This window comes from Pelobates fuscus, chromosome 6 (assembly GCF_036172605.1).
Source record: "Pelobates fuscus isolate aPelFus1 chromosome 6, aPelFus1.pri, whole genome shotgun sequence".
In the NCBI taxonomy this organism is placed as follows: domain Eukaryota; kingdom Metazoa; phylum Chordata; class Amphibia; order Anura; family Pelobatidae; genus Pelobates; species Pelobates fuscus.
In genome coordinates, this window is record NC_086322.1 from 7,705,620 (window position 1) to 7,725,059 (window position 19,440).

Consider the following 19,440-nt stretch of genomic DNA (forward strand, 5'->3'; position numbering starts at 1 on the left):
TGACCAGAAACAGACTCAACTTTGACAACTGTCAATATGATTTATCACCATCGTACATAAACCTCAACTGTTAATTTACTCATACAATGAAAATGATATTGGAAAAACAGATCCTATTGAGGAAATTTAAAATCCTCACTTCAAAACGAAAACTTTGTTTCTATTTTGAGAACACAAACGCTGTCTGGCGCGTTAGTCTGGCAATTTTTTTCCTAAAACCCAACTAATGTAATGGCTCGTTGGTCTAGGGGTATGATTCTCGCTTTGGGTGCGAGAGGTCCCGGGTTCAAATCCCGGACGAGCCCAAGCAATTGGTGTTTTTCTTTTGAAACACGTAGCTTCCAACTGTGTTTAATATAGTCAGCAAAAATCATTTGTAGCAAAACCCTTCAAGTGCTCCACAGAGAAGATGTTGGCATGCCACCATCAATATATATATTTCCTGGTGCTTCTGATATCACCTTTCAAAGCTAACATCTTATATTAATACAAGTTTAGCTTTTACTTAGAATTGTATGAGAGAAATCATAAAAAATGTGTTGTTTTCATTATCAACCATTTAAAATCAATGGTTTATCGTAAGTCATTAATGCAAGTCCTAACTGCTCAGATGACGCTTTTAAGACTGCAAAGTCTTTCTTAAGACTGCAAAATCTTTGTTAACAACAAAGAAAGGGGAAAAAATATATGTTTTGACATACGGAATTCTATTTTTATTCATACTTAGACATGTGCAAATATGTGTTGGAGAGGGTAGGTTTGAATCAAATTCCTTCCAGTACACGCCTGAATGTATCGATGAATAAAACTGTAAAGGTAAATTCAAGGCAGTCGTTACGTTCGGCTGTGGATTCAAGTTATGGAACCAGGCCAACCTCCCCAAACATTATTTTGCACAAGACTATTTATAATTAATTTCTCCTCTGCACATCTTTACTTTATTTTCAACATGGTGATAGCATGCAGAATATGAGAAAGAAAGTTAAATCCTTCATGTGCTTTTCCAACATATATTTGAACCACAAATTTCTCCTAAACCAACAAAGCCCTCATAAACAATTAAGAAATGAATGGACATTTTAAGTCTTCCCCAGCAATTTGACCAGAAACAGACTCAACTTTGACAACTGTCAATATGATTTATCACCATCGTACATAAACCTCAACTGTTAATTTACTCATACAATGAAAATGATATTGGAAAAACAGATCCTATTGAGGAAATTTAAAATCCTCACTTCAAAACGAAAACTTTGTTTCTATTTTGAGAACACAAACGCTGTCTGGCGCGTTAGTCTGGCAATTTTTTTCCTAAAACCCAACTAATGTAATGGCTCGTTGGTCTAGGGGTATGATTCTCGCTTTGGGTGCGAGAGGTCCCGGGTTCAAATCCCGGACGAGCCCAAGCAATTGGTGTTTTTCTTTTGAAACACGTAGCTTCCAACTGTGTTTAATATAGTCAGCAAAAATCATTTGTAGCAAAACCCTTCAAGTGCTCCACAGAGAAGATGTTGGCATGCCACCATCAATATATATATTTCCTGGTGCTTCTGATATCACCTTTCAAAGCTAACATCTTATATTAATACAAGTTTAGCTTTTACTTAGAATTGTATGAGAGAAATCATAAAAAATGTGTTGTTTTCATTATCAACCATTTAAAATCAATGGTTTATCGTAAGTCATTAATGCAAGTCCTAACTGCTCAGATGACGCTTTTAAGACTGCAAAGTCTTTCTTAAGACTGCAAAATCTTTGTTAACAACAAAGAAAGGGGAAAAAATATATGTTTTGACATACGGAATTCTATTTTTATTCATACTTAGACATGTGCAAATATGTGTTGGAGAGGGTAGGTTTGAATCAAATTCCTTCCAGTACACGCCTGAATGTATCGATGAATAAAACTGTAAAGGTAAATTCAAGGCAGTCGTTACGTTCGGCTGTGGATTCAAGTTATGGAACCAGGCCAACCTCCCCAAACATTATTTTGCACAAGACTATTTATAATTAATTTCTCCTCTGCACATCTTTACTTTATTTTCAACATGGTGATAGCATGCAGAATATGAGAAAGAAAGTTAAATCCTTCATGTGCTTTTCCAACATATATTTGAACCACAAATTTCTCCTAAACCAACAAAGCCCTCATAAACAATTAAGAAATGAATGGACATTTTAAGTCTTCCCCAGCAATTTGACCAGAAACAGACTCAACTTTGACAACTGTCAATATGATTTATCACCATCGTACATAAACCTCAACTGTTAATTTACCCATACAATGAAAATGATATTGGAAAAACAGATCCTATTGAGGAAATTTAAAATCCTCACTTCAAAACGAAAACTTTGTTTCTATTTTGAGAACACAAACGCTGTCTGGCGCGTTAGTCTGGCAATTTTTTTCCTAAAACCTAACTAATGTAATGGCTCGTTGGTCTAGGGGTATGATTCTCGCTTTGGGTGCGAGAGGTCCCGGGTTCAAATCCCGGACGAGCCCAAGCAATTGCTACTTTTTTTTGAAACACGTAGCTTCCAACTGTGTTTAATATAGTCAGCAAAAATCATTTGTAGCAAAACCCTTCAAGTGCTCCACAGAGAAGATGTTGGCATGCCACCATCAATATATATATTTCCTGGTGCTTCTGATATCACCTTTCAAAGCTAACATCTTATATTAATACAAGTTTAGCTTTTACTTAGAATTGTATGAGAGAAATCATAAAAAATGTGTTGTTTTCATTATCAACCATTTAAAATCAATGGTTTATCGTAAGTCATTAATGCAAGTCCTAACTGCTCAGATGACGCATTTAAGACTGCAAAGTCTTTCTTAAGACTGCAAAATCTTTGTTAACAACAAACAAAAGGGAAAAAAATATATGTTTTGACATACGGAATTCTATTTTTATTCATACTTAGACATGTGCAAATATGTGTTGGAGAGGGTAGGTTTGAATCAAATTCCTTCCAGTACACGCCTGAATGTATCGATGAATAAAACTGTAAAGGTAAATTCAAGGCAGTCGTTACGTTCGGCTGTGGATTCAAGTTATGGAACCAGGCCAACCTCCCCAAACATTATTTTGCACAAGACTATTTATAATTAATTTCTCCTCTGCACATCTTTACTTTATTTTCAACATGGTGATAGCATGCAGAATATGAGAAAGAAAGTTAAATCCTTCATGTGCTTTTCCAACATATATTTGAACCACAAATTTCTCCTAAACCAACAAAGCCCTCATAAACAATTAAGAAATGAATGGACATTTTAAGTCTTCCCCAGCAATTTGACCAGAAACAGACTCAACTTTGACAACTGTCAATATGATTTATCACCATCGTACATAAACCTCAACTGTTAATTTACCCATACAATGAAAATGATATTGGAAAAACAGATCCTATTGAGGAAATTTAAAATCCTCACTTCAAAACGAAAACTTTGTTTCTATTTTGAAAACACAAACGCTGTCTGGCGCGTTAGTCTGGCAATTTTTTTCCTAAAACCCAACTAATGTTAGTCTGGCAATTTTTTTCCTAAAACCCAACTAATGTAATGGCTCGTTGGTCTAGGGGTATGATTCTCGCTTTGGGTGCGAGAGGTCCCGGGTTCAAATCCCGGACGAGCCCAAGCAATTGGTGTTTTTCTTTTGAAACACGTAGCTTCCAACTGTGTTTAATATAGTCAGCAAAAATCATTTGTAGCAAAACCCTTCAAGTGCTCCACAGACAAGATGTTGGCATGCCACCATCAATATATATATTTCCTGGTGCTTCTGATATCACCTTTCAAAGCTAACATCTTATATTAATACAAGTTTAGCTTTTACTTAGAATTGTATGAGAGAAATCATAAAAAATGTGTTGTTTTCATTATCAACCATTTAAAATCAATGGTTTATCGTAAGTCATTAATGCAAGTCCTAACTGCTCAGATGACGCTTTTAAGACTGCAAAGTCTTTCTTAAGACTGCAAAATCTTTGTTAACAACAAACAAAGGGGAAAAAAATATATGTTTTGACATACGGAATTCTATTTTTATTCATACTTAGACATGTGCAAATATGTGTTGGAGAGGGTAGGTTTGAATCAAATTCCTTCCAGTACACGCCTGAATGTATCGATGAATAAAACTGTGAAGGTAAATTCAAGGCAGTCGTTACGTTCGGCTGTGGATTCAAGTTATGGAACCAGGCCAACCTCCCCAAACATTATTTTGCACAAGACTATTTATAATTAATTTCTCCTCTGCACATCTTTACTTTATTTTCAACATGGTGATAGCATGCAGAATATGAGAAAGCAAGTTGAATCCTTCATGTGCTTTTCCAACATATATTTGAACCACAAATTTCTCCTAAACCAACAAAGCCCTCATAAACAATTAAGAAATGAATGGAAATTTTAAGTCTTCCCCAGCAATTTGACCAGAAACAGACTCAACTTTGACAACTGTCAATATGATTTATCACCATCGTACATAAACCTCAACTGTTAATTTACCCATACAATGAAAATGATATTGGAAAAACAGATCCTATTGAGGAAATTTAAAATCCTCACTTCAAAACGAAAACTTTGTTTCTATTTTGAGAACACAAACGCTGTCTGGCGCGTTAGTCTGGCAATTTTTTTCCTAAAACCCAACTAATGTAATGGCTCGTTGGTCTAGGGGTATGATTCTTGCTTTGGGTGCGAGAGGTCCCGGGTTCAAATCCCGGAAGAGCCCAAGCAATTGGTGTTTTTCTTTTGAAACACGTAGCTTCCAACTGTGTTTAATATAGTCAGCAAAAATCATTTGTAGCAAAACCCTTCAAGTGCTCCACAGAGAAGATGTTGGCATGCCACCATCAATATATATATTTCCTGGTGCTTCTGATATCACCTTTCAAAGCTAACATCTTATATTAATACAAGTTTAGCTTTTACTTAGAATTGTATGAGAGAAATCATAAAAAATGTGTTGTTTTCATTATCAACCATTTAAAATCAATGGTTTATCGTAAGTCATTAATGCAAGTCCTAACTGCTCAGATGACGCTTTTAAGACTGCAAAGTCTTTCTTAAGACTGCAAAATCTTTGTTAACAACAAAGAAAGGGGAAAAATATATGTTTTGACATACGGAATTCTATTTTTATTCATACTTAGACATGTGCAAATATGTGTTGGAGAGGGTAGGTTTGAATCAAATTCCTTCCAGTACACGCCTGAATGTATCGATGAATAAAACTGTAAAGGTAAATTCAAGGCAGTCGTTACGTTCGGCTGTGGATTCAAGTTATGGAACCAGGCCAACCTCCCCAAACATTATTTTGCACAAGACTATTTATAATTAATTTCTCCTCTGCACATCTTTACTTTATTTTCAACATGGTGATAGCATGCAGAATATGAGAAAGAAAGTTAAATCCTTCATGTGCTTTTCCAACATATATTTGAACCACAAATTTCTCCTAAACCAACAAAGCCCTCATAAACAATTAAGAAATGAATGGACATTTTAAGTCTTCCCCAGCAATTTGACCAGAAACAGACTCAACTTTGACAACTGTCAATATGATTTATCACCATCGTACATAAACCTCAACTGTTAATTTACCCATACAATGAAAATGATATTGGAAAAACAGATCCTATTGAGGAAATTTAAAATCCTCACTTCAAAACGAAAACTTTGTTTCTATTTTGAGAACACAAACGCTGTCTGGCGCGTTAGTCTGGCAATTTTTTTCCTAAAACCTAACTAATGTAATGGCTCGTTGGTCTAGGGGTATGATTCTCGCTTTGGGTGCGAGAGGTCCCGGGTTCAAATCCCGGACGAGCCCAAGCAATTGCTACTTTTTTTTGAAACACGTAGCTTCCAACTGTGTTTAATATAGTCAGCAAAAATCATTTGTAGCAAAACCCTTCAAGTGCTCCACAGAGAAGATGTTGGCATGCCACCATCAATATATATATTTCCTGGTGCTTCTGATATCACCTTTCAAAGCTAACATCTTATATTAATACAAGTTTAGCTTTTATTTAGAATTGTATGAGAGAAATCATAAAAAATGTGTTGTTTTCATTATCAACCATTTAAAATCAATGGTTTATCGTAAGTCATTAATGCAAGTCCTAACTGCTCAGATGACGCATTTAAGACTGCAAAGTCTTTCTTAAGACTGCAAAATCTTTGTTAACAACAAACAAAAGGGAAAAAAATATATGTTTTGACATACGGAATTCTATTTTTATTCATACTTAGACATGTGCAAATATGTGTTGGAGAGGGTAGGTTTGAATCAAATTCCTTCCAGTACACGCCTGAATGTATCGATGAATAAAACTGTAAAGGTAAATTCAAGGCAGTCGTTACGTTCGGCTGTGGATTCAAGTTATGGAACCAGGCCAACCTCCCCAAACATTATTTTGCACAAGACTATTTATAATTAATTTCTCCTCTGCACATCTTTACTTTATTTTCAACATGGTGATAGCATGCAGAATATGAGAAAGAAAGTTAAATCCTTCATGTGCTTTTCCAACATATATTTGAACCACAAATTTCTCCTAAACCAACAAAGCCCTCATAAACAATTAAGAAATGAATGGACATTTTAAGTCTTCCCCAGCAATTTGACCAGAAACAGACTCAACTTTGACAACTGTCAATATGATTTATCACCATCGTACATAAACCTCAACTGTTAATTTACCCATACAATGAAAATGATATTGGAAAAACAGATCCTATTGAGGAAATTTAAAATCCTCACTTCAAAACGAAAACTTTGTTTCTATTTTGAGAACACAAACGCTGTCTGGCGCGTTAGTCTGGCAATTTTTTTCCTAAAACCCAACTAATGTTAGTCTGGCAATTTTTTTCCTAAAACCCAACTAATGTAATGGCTCGTTGGTCTAGGGGTATGATTCTCGCTTTGGGTGCGAGAGGTCCCGGGTTCAAATCCCGGACAAGCCCAAGCAATTGTTGTTTTTCTTTTGAAACACGTAGCTTCCAACTGTGTTTAATATAGTCAGCAAAAATCATTTGTAGCAAAACCCTTCAAGTGCTCCACAGACAAGATGTTGGCATGCCACCATCAATATATATATTTCCTGGTGCTTCTGATATCACCTTTCAAAGCTAACATCTTATATAAATACAAGTTTAGCTTTTACTTAGAATTGTATGAGAGAAATCATAAAAAATGTGTTGTTTTCATTATCAACCATTTAAAATCAATGGTTTATCGTAAGTCATTAATGCAAGTCCTAACTGCTCAGATGACGCTTTTAAGACTGCAAAGTCTTTCTTAAGACTGCAAAATCTTTGTTAACAACAAAGAAAGGGGAAAAATATATGTTTTGACATACGGAATTCTATTTTTATTCATACTTAGACATGTGCAAATATGTGTTGGAGAGGGTAGGTTTGAATCAAATTCCTTCCAGTACACGCCTGAATGTATCGATGAATAAAACTGTAAAGGTAAATTCAAGGCAGTCGTTACGTTCGGCTGTGGATTCAAGTTATGGAACCAGGCCAACCTCCCCAAACATTATTTTGCACAAGACTATTTATAATTAATTTCTCCTCTGCACATCTTTACTTTATTTTCAACATGGTGATAGCATGCAGAATATGAGAAAGAAAGTTAAATCCTTCATGTGCTTTTCCAACATATATTTGAACCACAAATTTCTCCTAAACCAACAAAGCCCTCATAAACAATTAAGAAATGAATGGACATTTTAAGTCTTCCCCAGCAATTTGACCAGAAACAGACTCAACTTTGACAACTGTCAATATGATTTATCACCATCGTACATAAACCTCAACTGTTAATTTACCCATACAATGAAAATGATATTGGAAAAACAGATCCTATTGAGGAAATTTAAAATCCTCACTTCAAAACGAAAACTTTGTTTCTATTTTGAGAACACAAACGCTGTCTGGCGCGTTAGTCTGGCAATTTTTTTCCTAAAACCTAACTAATGTAATGGCTCGTTGGTCTAGGGGTATGATTCTCGCTTTGGGTGCGAGAGGTCCCGGGTTCAAATCCCGGACGAGCCCAAGCAATTGCTACTTTTTTTTGAAACACGTAGCTTCCAACTGTGTTTAATATAGTCAGCAAAAATCATTTGTAGCAAAACCCTTCAAGTGCTCCACAGAGAAGATGTTGGCATGCCACCATCAATATATATATTTCCTGGTGCTTCTGATATCACCTTTCAAAGCTAACATCTTATATTAATACAAGTTTAGCTTTTATTTAGAATTGTATGAGAGAAATCATAAAAAATGTGTTGTTTTCATTATCAACCATTTAAAATCAATGGTTTATCGTAAGTCATTAATGCAAGTCCTAACTGCTCAGATGACGCATTTAAGACTGCAAAGTCTTTCTTAAGACTGCAAAATCTTTGTTAACAACAAACAAAAGGGAAAAAAATATATGTTTTGACATACGGAATTCTATTTTTATTCATACTTAGACATGTGCAAATATGTGTTGGAGAGGGTAGGTTTGAATCAAATTCCTTCCAGTACATGCCTGAATGTATCGATGAATAAAACTGTAAAGGTAAATTCAAGGCAGTCGTTACGTTCGGCTGTGGATTCAAGTTATGGAACCAGGCCAACCTCCCCAAACATTATTTTGCACAAGACTATTTATAATTAATTTCTCCTCTGCACATCTTTACTTTATTTTCAACATGGTGATAGCATGCAGAATATGAGAAAGAAAGTTAAATCCTTCATGTGCTTTTCCAACATATATTTGAACCACAAATTTCTCCTAAACCAACAAAGCCCTCATAAACAATTAAGAAATGAATGGACATTTTAAGTCTTCCCCAGCAATTTGACCAGAAACAGACTCAACTTTGACAACTGTCAATATGATTTATCACCATCGTACATAAACCTCAACTGTTAATTTACCCATACAATGAAAATGATATTGGAAAAACAGATCCTATTGAGGAAATTTAAAATCCTCACTTCAAAACGAAAACTTTGTTTCTATTTTGAGAACACAAACGCTGTCTGGCGCGTTAGTCTGGCAATTTTTTTCCTAAAACCCAACTAATGTTAGTCTGGCAATTTTTTTCCTAAAACCCAACTAATGTAATGGCTCGTTGGTCTAGGGGTATGATTCTCGCTTTGGGTGCGAGAGGTCCCGGGTTCAAATCCCGGACGAGCCCAAGCAATTGTTGTTTTTCTTTTGAAACACGTAGCTTCCAACTGTGTTTAATATAGTCAGCAAAAATCATTTGTAGCAAAACCCTTCAAGTGCTCCACAGACAAGATGTTGGCATGCCACCATCAATATATATATTTCCTGGTGCTTCTGATATCACCTTTCAAAGCTAACATCTTATATTAATACAAGTTTAGCTTTTACTTAGAATTGTATGAAAGAAATCATAAAAAATTTGTTGTTTTCATTATCAACCATTTAAAATCAATGGTTTATCGTAAGTCATTAATGCAAGTCCTAACTGCTCAGATGACGCTTTTAAGACTGCAAAGTCTTTCTTAAGACTGCAAAATCTTTGTTAACAACAAACAAAGGGGAAAAAAATATATGTTTTGACATACGGAATTCTATTTTTATTCATACTTAGACATGTGCAAATATGTGTTGGAGAGGGTAGGTTTGAATCAAATTCCTTCCAGTACACGCCTGAATGTATCGATGAATAAAACTGTGAAGGTAAATTCAAGGCAGTCGTTACGTTCGGCTGTGGATTCAAGTTATGGAACCAGGCCAACCTCCCCAAACATTATTTTGCACAAGACTATTTATAATTAATTTCTCCTCTGCACATCTTTACTTTATTTTCAACATGGTGATAGCATGCAGAATATGAGAAAGAAAGTTAAATCCTTCATGTGCTTTTCCAACATATATTTGAACCACAAATTTCTCCTAAACCAACAAAGCCCTCATAAACAATTAAGAAATGAATGGACATTTTAAGTCTTCCCCAGCAATTTGACCAGAAACAGACTCAACTTTGACAACTGTCAATATGATTTATCACCATCGTACATAAACCTCAACTGTTAATTTACTCATACAATGAAAATGATATTGGAAAAACAGATCCTATTGAGGAAATTTAAAATCCTCACTTCAAAACGAAAACTTTGTTTCTATTTTGAGAACACAAACGCTGTCTGGCGCGTTAGTCTGGCAATTTTTTTCCTAAAACCCAACTAATGTAATGGCTCGTTGGTCTAGGGGTATGATTCTCGCTTTGGGTGCGAGAGGTCCCGGGTTCAAATCCCGGACGAGCCCAAGCAATTGGTGTTTTTCTTTAGAAACACGTAGCTTCCAACTGTGTTTAATATAGTCAGCAAAAATCATTTGTAGCAAAACCCTTCAAGTGCTCCACAGAGAAGATGTTGGCATGCCACCATCAATATATATATTTCCTGGTGCTTCTGATATCACCTTTCAAAGCTAACATCTTATATTAATACAAGTTTAGCTTTTACTTAGAATTGTATGAGAGAAATCATAAAAAATGTGTTGTTTTCATTATCAACCATTTAAAATCAATGGTTTATCGTAAGTCATTAATGCAAGTCCTAACTGCTCAGATGACGCTTTTAAGACTGCAAAGTCTTTCTTAAGACTGCAAAATCTTTGTTAACAACAAAGAAAGGGGAAAAAAATATATGTTTTGACATACGGAATTCTATTTTTATTCATACTTAGACATGTGCAAATATGTGTTGGAGAGGGTAGGTTTGAATCAAATTCCTTCCAGTACACGCCTGAATGTATCGATGAATAAAACTGTAAAGGTAAATTCAAGGCAGTCGTTACGTTCGGCTGTGGATTCAAGTTATGGAACCAGGCCAACCTCCCCAAACATTATTTTGCACAAGACTATTTATAATTAATTTCTCCTCTGCACATCTTTACTTTATTTTCAACATGGTGATAGCATGCAGAATATGAGAAAGAAAGTTAAATCCTTCATGTGCTTTTCCAACATATATTTGAACCACAAATTTCTCCTAAACCAGCAAAGCCCTCATAAACAATTAAGAAATGAATGGACATTTTAAGTCTTCCCCAGCAATTTGACCAGAAACAGACTCAACTTTGACAACTGTCAATATGATTTATCACCATCGTACATAAACCTCAACTGTTAATTTACTCATACAATGAAAATGATATTGGAAAAACAGATCCTATTGAGGAAATTTAAAATCCTCACTTCAAAACGAAAACTTTGTTTCTATTTTGAGAACACAAACGCTGTCTGGCGCGTTAGTCTGGCAATTTTTTTCCTAAAACCCAACTAATGTAATGGCTCGTTGGTCTAGGGGTATGATTCTCGCTTTGGGTGCGAGAGGTCCCGGGTTCAAATCCCGGACAAGCCCAAGCAATTGTTGTTTTTCTTTTGAAACACGTAGCTTCCAACTGTGTTTAATATAGTCAGCAAAAATCATTTGTAGCAAAACCCTTCAAGTGCTCCACAGACAAGATGTTGGCATGCCACCATCAATATATATATTTCCTGGTGCTTCTGATATCACCTTTCAAAGCTAACATCTTATATAAATACAAGTTTAGCTTTTACTTAGAATTGTATGAGAGAAATCATAAAAAATGTGTTGTTTTCATTATCAACCATTTAAAATCAATGGTTTATCGTAAGTCATTAATGCAAGTCCTAACTGCTCAGATGACGCTTTTAAGACTGCAAAGTCTTTCTTAAGACTGCAAAATCTTTGTTAACAACAAAGAAAGGGGAAAAATATATGTTTTGACATACGGAATTCTATTTTTATTCATACTTAGACATGTGCAAATATGTGTTGGAGAGGGTAGGTTTGAATCAAATTCCTTCCAGTACACGCCTGAATGTATCGATGAATAAAACTGTAAAGGTAAATTCAAGGCAGTCGTTACGTTCGGCTGTGGATTCAAGTTATGGAACCAGGCCAACCTCCCCAAACATTATTTTGCACAAGACTATTTATAATTAATTTCTCCTCTGCACATCTTTACTTTATTTTCAACATGGTGATAGCATGCAGAATATGAGAAAGAAAGTTAAATCCTTCATGTGCTTTTCCAACATATATTTGAACCACAAATTTCTCCTAAACCAACAAAGCCCTCATAAACAATTAAGAAATGAATGGACATTTTAAGTCTTCCCCAGCAATTTGACCAGAAACAGACTCAACTTTGACAACTGTCAATATGATTTATCACCATCGTACATAAACCTCAACTGTTAATTTACCCATACAATGAAAATGATATTGGAAAAACAGATCCTATTGAGGAAATTTAAAATCCTCACTTCAAAACGAAAACTTTGTTTCTATTTTGAGAACACAAACGCTGTCTGGCGCGTTAGTCTGGCAATTTTTTTCCTAAAACCTAACTAATGTAATGGCTCGTTGGTCTAGGGGTATGATTCTCGCTTTGGGTGCGAGAGGTCCCGGGTTCAAATCCCGGACGAGCCCAAGCAATTGCTACTTTTTTTTGAAACACGTAGCTTCCAACTGTGTTTAATATAGTCAGCAAAAATCATTTGTAGCAAAACCCTTCAAGTGCTCCACAGAGAAGATGTTGGCATGCCACCATCAATATATATATTTCCTGGTGCTTCTGATATCACCTTTCAAAGCTAACATCTTATATTAATACAAGTTTAGCTTTTATTTAGAATTGTATGAGAGAAATCATAAAAAATGTGTTGTTTTCATTATCAACCATTTAAAATCAATGGTTTATCGTAAGTCATTAATGCAAGTCCTAACTGCTCAGATGACGCATTTAAGACTGCAAAGTCTTTCTTAAGACTGCAAAATCTTTGTTAACAACAAACAAAAGGGAAAAAAATATATGTTTTGACATACGGAATTCTATTTTTATTCATACTTAGACATGTGCAAATATGTGTTGGAGAGGGTAGGTTTGAATCAAATTCCTTCCAGTACACGCCTGAATGTATCGATGAATAAAACTGTAAAGGTAAATTCAAGGCAGTCGTTACGTTCGGCTGTGGATTCAAGTTATGGAACCAGGCCAACCTCCCCAAACATTATTTTGCACAAGACTATTTATAATTAATTTCTCCTCTGCACATCTTTACTTTATTTTCAACATGGTGATAGCATGCAGAATATGAGAAAGAAAGTTAAATCCTTCATGTGCTTTTCCAACATATATTTGAACCACAAATTTCTCCTAAACCAACAAAGCCCTCATAAACAATTAAGAAATGAATGGACATTTTAAGTCTTCCCCAGCAATTTGACCAGAAACAGACTCAACTTTGACAACTGTCAATATGATTTATCACCATCGTACATAAACCTCAACTGTTAATTTACCCATACAATGAAAATGATATTGGAAAAACAGATCCTATTGAGGAAATTTAAAATCCTCACTTCAAAACGAAAACTTTGTTTCTATTTTGAGAACACAAACGCTGTCTGGCGCGTTAGTCTGGCAATTTTTTTCCTAAAACCCAACTAATGTTAGTCTGGCAATTTTTTTCCTAAAACCCAACTAATGTAATGGCTCGTTGGTCTAGGGGTATGATTCTCGCTTTGGGTGCGAGAGGTCCCGGGTTCAAATCCCGGACGAGCCCAAGCAATTGTTGTTTTTCTTTTGAAACACGTAGCTTCCAACTGTGTTTAATATAGTCAGCAAAAATCATTTGTAGCAAAACCCTTCAAGTGCTCCACAGACAAGATGTTGGCATGCCACCATCAATATATATATTTCCTGGTGCTTCTGATATCACCTTTCAAAGCTAACATCTTATATTAATACAAGTTTAGCTTTTACTTAGAATTGTATGAAAGAAATCATAAAAAATGTGTTGTTTTCATTATCAACCATTTAAAATCAATGGTTTATCGTAAGTCATTAATGCAAGTCCTAACTGCTCAGATGACGCTTTTAAGACTGCAAAGTCTTTCTTAAGACTGCAAAATCTTTGTTAACAACAAACAAAGGGGAAAAAAATATATGTTTTGACATACGGAATTCTATTTTTATTCATACTTAGACATGTGCAAATATGTGTTGGAGAGGGTAGGTTTGAATCAAATTCCTTCCAGTACACGCCTGAATGTATCGATGAATAAAACTGTGAAGGTAAATTCAAGGCAGTCGTTACGTTCGGCTGTGGATTCAAGTTATGGAACCAGGCCAACCTCCCCAAACATTATTTTGCACAAGACTATTTATAATTAATTTCTCCTCTGCACATCTTTACTTTATTTTCAACATGGTGATAGCATGCAGAATATGAGAAAGAAAGTTAAATCCTTCATGTGCTTTTCCAACATATATTTGAACCACAAATTTCTCCTAAACCAACAAAGCCCTCATAAACAATTAAGAAATGAATGGACATTTTAAGTCTTCCCCAGCAATTTGACCAGAAACAGACTCAACTTTGACAACTGTCAATATGATTTATCACCATCGTACATAAACCTCAACTGTTAATTTACTCATACAATGAAAATGATATTGGAAAAACAGATCCTATTGAGGAAATTTAAAATCCTCACTTCAAAACGAAAACTTTGTTTCTATTTTGAGAACACAAACGCTGTCTGGCGCGTTAGTCTGGCAATTTTTTTCCTAAAACCCAACTAATGTAATGGCTCGTTGGTCTAGGGGTATGATTCTCGCTTTGGGTGCGAGAGGTCCCGGGTTCAAATCCCGGACGAGCCCAAGCAATTGGTGTTTTTCTTTAGAAACACGTAGCTTCCAACTGTGTTTAATATAGTCAGCAAAAATCATTTGTAGCAAAACCCTTCAAGTGCTCCACAGAGAAGATGTTGGCATGCCACCATCAATATATATATTTCCTGGTGCTTCTGATATCACCTTTCAAAGCTAACATCTTATATTAATACAAGTTTAGCTTTTACTTAGAATTGTATGAGAGAAATCATAAAAAATGTGTTGTTTTCATTATCAACCATTTAAAATCAATGGTTTATCGTAAGTCATTAATGCAAGTCCTAACTGCTCAGATGACGCTTTTAAGACTGCAAAGTCTTTCTTAAGACTGCAAAATCTTTGTTAACAACAAAGAAAGGGGAAAAAAATATATGTTTTGACATACGGAATTCTATTTTTATTCATACTTAGACATGTGCAAATATGTGTTGGAGAGGGTAGGTTTGAATCAAATTCCTTCCAGTACACGCCTGAATGTATCGATGAATAAAACTGTAAAGGTAAATTCAAGGCAGTCGTTACGTTCGGCTGTGGATTCAAGTTATGGAACCAGGCCAACCTCCCCAAACATTATTTTGCACAAGACTATTTATAATTAATTTCTCCTCTGCACATCTTTACTTTATTTTCAACATGGTGATAGCATGCAGAATATGAGAAAGAAAGTTAAATCCTTCATGTGCTTTTCCAACATATATTTGAACCACAAATTTCTCCTAAACCAGCAAAGCCCTCATAAACAATTAAGAAATGAATGGACATTTTAAGTCTTCCCCAGCAATTTGACCAGAAACAGACTCAACTTTGACAACTGTCAATATGATTTATCACCATCGTACATAAACCTCAACTGTTAATTTACTCATACAATGAAAATGATATTGGAAAAACAGATCCTATTGAGGAAATTTAAAATCCTCACTTCAAAACGAAAACTTTGTTTCTATTTTGAGAACACAAACGCTGTCTGGCGCGTTAGTCTGGCAATTTTTTTCCTAAAACCCAACTAATGTAATGGCTCGTTGGTCTAGGGGTATGATTCTCGCTTTGGGTGCGAGAGGTCCCGGGTTCAAATCCCGGACGAGCCCAAGCAATTGGTGTTTTTCTTTTGAAACACGTAGCTTCCAACTGTGTTTAATATAGTCAGCAAAAATCATTTGTAGCAAAACCCTTCAAGTGCTCCACAGAGAAGATGTTGGCATGCCACCATCAATATATATATTTCCTGGTGCTTCTGATATCACCTTTCAAAGCTAACATCTTATATTAATACAAGTTTAGCTTTTACTTAGAATTGTATGAGAGAAATCATAAAAAATGTGTTGTTTTCATTATCAACCATTTAAAATCAATGGTTTATCGTAAGTCATTAATGCAAGTCCTAACTGCTCAGATGACGCTTTTAAGACTGCAAAGTCTTTCTTAAGACTGCAAAATCTTTGTTAACAACAAAGAAAGGGGAAAAATATATGTTTTGACATACGGAATTCTATTTTTATTCATACTTAGACATGTGCAAATATGTGTTGGAGAGGGTAGGTTTGAATCAAATTCCTTCCAGTACACGCCTGAATGTATCGATGAATAAAACTGTAAAGGTAAATTCAAGGCAGTCGTTACGTTCGGCTGTGGATTCAAGTTATGGAACCAGGCCAACCTCCCCAAACATTATTTTGCACAAGACTATTTATAATTAATTTCTCCTCTGCACATCTTTACTTTATTTTCAACATGGTGATAGCATGCAGAATATGAGAAAGAAAGTTAAATCCTTCATGTGCTTTTCCAACATATATTTGAACCACAAATTTCTCCTAAACCAACAAAGCCCTCATAAACAATTAAGAAATGAATGGAAATTTTAAGTCTTCCCCAGCAATTTGACCAGAAACAGACTCAACTTTGACAACTGTCAATATGATTTATCACCATCGTACATAAACCTCAACTGTTAATTTACCCATACAATGAAAATGATATTGGAAAAACAGATCCTATTGAGGAAATTTAAAATCCTCACTTCAAAACGAAAACTTTGTTTCTATTTTGAGAACACAAACGCTGTCTGGCGCGTTAGTCTGGCAATTTTTTTCCTAAAACCCAACTAATGTAATGGCTCGTTGGTCTAGGGGTATGATTCTTGCTTTGGGTGCGAGAGGTCCCGGGTTCAAATCCCGGACGAGCCCAAGCAATTGGTGTTTTTCTTTTGAAACACGTAGCTTCCAACTGTGTTTAATATAGTCAGCAAAAATCATTTGTAGCAAAACCCTTCAAGTGCTCCACAGAGAAGATGTTGGCATGCCACCATCAATATATATATTTCCTGGTGCTTCTGATATCACCTTTCAAAGCTAACATCTTATATTAATACAAGTTTAGCTTTTACTTAGAATTGTATGAGAGAAATCATAAAAAATGTGTTGTTTTCATTATCAACCATTTAAAATCAATGGTTTATCGTAAGTCATTAATGCAAGTCCTAACTGCTCAGATGACGCTTTTAAGACTGCAAAGTCTTTCTTAAGACTGCAAAATCTTTGTTAACAACAAACAAAGTGGAAAAAAATATATGTTTTGACATACGGAATTCTATTTTTATTCATACTTAGACATGTGCAAATATGTGTTGGAGAGGGTAGGTTTGAATCAAATTCCTTCCAGTACACGCCTGAATGTATCGATGAATAAAACTGTAAAGGTAAATTCAAGGCAGTCGTTACGTTCGGCTGTGGATTCAAGTTATGGAACCAGGCCAACCTCCCCAAACATTATTTTGCACAAGACTATTTATAATTAATTTCTCCTCTGCACATCTTTACTTTATTTTCAACATGGTGATAGCATGCAGAATATGAGAAAGAAAGTTAAATCCTTCATGTGCTTTTCCAACATATATTTGAACCACAAATTTCTCCTAAACCAACAAAGCCCTCATAAACAATTAAGAAATGAATGGACATTTTAAGTCTTCCCCAGCAATTTGACCAGAAACAGACTCAACTTTGACAACTGTCAATATGATTTATCACCATCGTACATAAACCTCAACTGTTAATTTACCCATACAATGAAAATGATATTGGAAAAACAGATCCTATTGAGGAAATTTAAAATCCTCACTTCAAAACGAAAACTTTGTTTCTATTTTGAGAACACAAACGCTGTCTGGCGCGTTAGTCTGGCAATTTTTTTCCTAAAACCCAACTAATGTTAGTCTGGCAATTTTTTTCCTAAAACCAAACTAATGTAATGGCTCGTTGGTCTAGGGGTATGATTCTCGCTTTGGGTGCGAGAGGTCCCGGGTTCAAATCCCGGACGAGCCCAAGCAATTGTTGTTTTTCTTTTGAAACACGTAGCTTCCAACTGTGTTTAATATAGTCAGCAAAAATCATTTGTAGCAAAACCCTTCAAGTGCTCCACAGACAAGATGTTGGCATGCCACCATCAATATATATATTTCCTGGTGCTTCTGATATCACCTTTCAAAGCTAACATCTTATATTAATACAAGTTTAGCTTTTACTTAGAATTGTATGAAAGAAATCATAAAAAATGTGTTGTTTTCATTATCAACCATTTAAAATCAATGGTTTATCGTAAGTCATTAATGCAAGTCCTAACTGCTCAGATGACGCTTTTAAGACTGCAAAGTCTTTCTTAAGACTGCAAAATCTTTGTTAACAACAAACAAAGGGGAAAAAAATATATGTTTTGACATACGGAATTCTATTTTTATTCATACTTAGACATGTGCAAATATGTGTTGGAGAGGGTAGGTTTGAATCAAATTCCTTCCAGTACACGCCTGAATGTATCGATGAATAAAACTGTGAAGGTAAATTCAAGGCAGTCGTTACGTTCGGCTGTGGATTCAAGTTATGGAACCAGGCCAACCTCCCCAAACATTATTTTGCACAAGACTATTTATAATTAATTTCTCCTCTGCACATCTTTACTTTATTTTCAACATGGTGATAGCATGCAGAATATGAGAAAGCAAGTTGAATCCTTCATGTGCTTTTCCAACATATATTTGAACCACAAATTTCTCCTAAACCAACAAAGCCCTCATAAACAATTAAGAAATGAATGGAAATTTTAAGTCTTCCCCAGCAATTTGACCAGAAACAGACTCAACTTTGACAACTGTCAATATGATTTATCATCATCGTACATAAACCTCAACTGTTAATTTACCCATACAATGAAAATGATATTGGAAAAACAGATCCTATTGAGGAAATTTAAAATCCTCACTTCAAAACGAAAACTTTGTTTCTATTTTGAGAACACAAACGCTGTCTGGCGCGTTAGTCTGGCAATTTTTTTCCTAAAACCCAACTAATGTAATGGCTCGTTGGTCTAGGGGTATGATTCTTGCTTTGGGTGCGAGAGGTCCCGGGTTCAAATCCCGGACGAGCCCAAGCAATTGTTGTTTTTCTTTTGAAACACGTAGCTTCCAACTGTGTTTAATATAGTCAGCAAAAATCATTTGTAGCAAAACCCTTCAAGTGCTCCACAGACAAGATGTTGGCATGCCACCATCAATATATATATTTCCTGGTGCTTCTGATATCACCTTTCAAAGCTAACATCTTATATTAATACAAGTTTAGCTTTTACTTAGAATTGTATGAAAGAAATCATAAAAAATGTGTTGTTTTCATTATCAACCATTTAAAATCAA

At 35.2% G+C, this 19,440-nt stretch overlaps 13 non-coding genes across 13 annotated transcripts; all 13 read left to right on the top strand.

Annotated features, from left to right (window-relative positions):
* The first annotated feature begins 233 nt into the window (after positions 1–233).
* On the top strand, positions 234–305 carry TRNAP-UGG (transfer RNA proline (anticodon UGG)). The gene has a single exon. It is a non-coding gene; the product is annotated as a tRNA-Pro (tRNA).
* Positions 306–1,332: 1,027 nt separating this feature from the next.
* TRNAP-UGG (transfer RNA proline (anticodon UGG)) lies at positions 1,333–1,404 on the top strand. The gene has a single exon. It is a non-coding gene; the product is annotated as a tRNA-Pro (tRNA).
* A 1,027-nt stretch (positions 1,405–2,431) lies between these two features.
* TRNAP-UGG (transfer RNA proline (anticodon UGG)) lies at positions 2,432–2,503 on the top strand. The gene has a single exon. It is a non-coding gene; the product is annotated as a tRNA-Pro (tRNA).
* Positions 2,504–3,567: 1,064 nt separating this feature from the next.
* TRNAP-UGG (transfer RNA proline (anticodon UGG)) lies at positions 3,568–3,639 on the top strand. The gene has a single exon. It is a non-coding gene; the product is annotated as a tRNA-Pro (tRNA).
* Positions 3,640–5,765: 2,126 nt separating this feature from the next.
* TRNAP-UGG (transfer RNA proline (anticodon UGG)) lies at positions 5,766–5,837 on the top strand. Its single transcript has one exon. It is a non-coding gene; the product is annotated as a tRNA-Pro (tRNA).
* A 2,162-nt stretch (positions 5,838–7,999) lies between these two features.
* On the top strand, positions 8,000–8,071 carry TRNAP-UGG (transfer RNA proline (anticodon UGG)). The gene has a single exon. It is a non-coding gene; the product is annotated as a tRNA-Pro (tRNA).
* Positions 8,072–9,135: 1,064 nt separating this feature from the next.
* TRNAP-UGG (transfer RNA proline (anticodon UGG)) lies at positions 9,136–9,207 on the top strand. Its single transcript has one exon. It is a non-coding gene; the product is annotated as a tRNA-Pro (tRNA).
* Positions 9,208–10,235: 1,028 nt separating this feature from the next.
* TRNAP-UGG (transfer RNA proline (anticodon UGG)) lies at positions 10,236–10,307 on the top strand. Its single transcript has one exon. It is a non-coding gene; the product is annotated as a tRNA-Pro (tRNA).
* A 2,126-nt stretch (positions 10,308–12,433) lies between these two features.
* TRNAP-UGG (transfer RNA proline (anticodon UGG)) lies at positions 12,434–12,505 on the top strand. Its single transcript has one exon. It is a non-coding gene; the product is annotated as a tRNA-Pro (tRNA).
* A 1,064-nt stretch (positions 12,506–13,569) lies between these two features.
* Positions 13,570–13,641, top strand: TRNAP-UGG (transfer RNA proline (anticodon UGG)). The gene has a single exon. It is a non-coding gene; the product is annotated as a tRNA-Pro (tRNA).
* A 1,028-nt stretch (positions 13,642–14,669) lies between these two features.
* Positions 14,670–14,741, top strand: TRNAP-UGG (transfer RNA proline (anticodon UGG)). Its single transcript has one exon. It is a non-coding gene; the product is annotated as a tRNA-Pro (tRNA).
* Positions 14,742–15,769: 1,028 nt separating this feature from the next.
* TRNAP-UGG (transfer RNA proline (anticodon UGG)) lies at positions 15,770–15,841 on the top strand. Its single transcript has one exon. It is a non-coding gene; the product is annotated as a tRNA-Pro (tRNA).
* Positions 15,842–18,004: 2,163 nt separating this feature from the next.
* TRNAP-UGG (transfer RNA proline (anticodon UGG)) lies at positions 18,005–18,076 on the top strand. The gene has a single exon. It is a non-coding gene; the product is annotated as a tRNA-Pro (tRNA).
* The last annotated feature ends 1,364 nt before the right edge of the window (positions 18,077–19,440 follow it).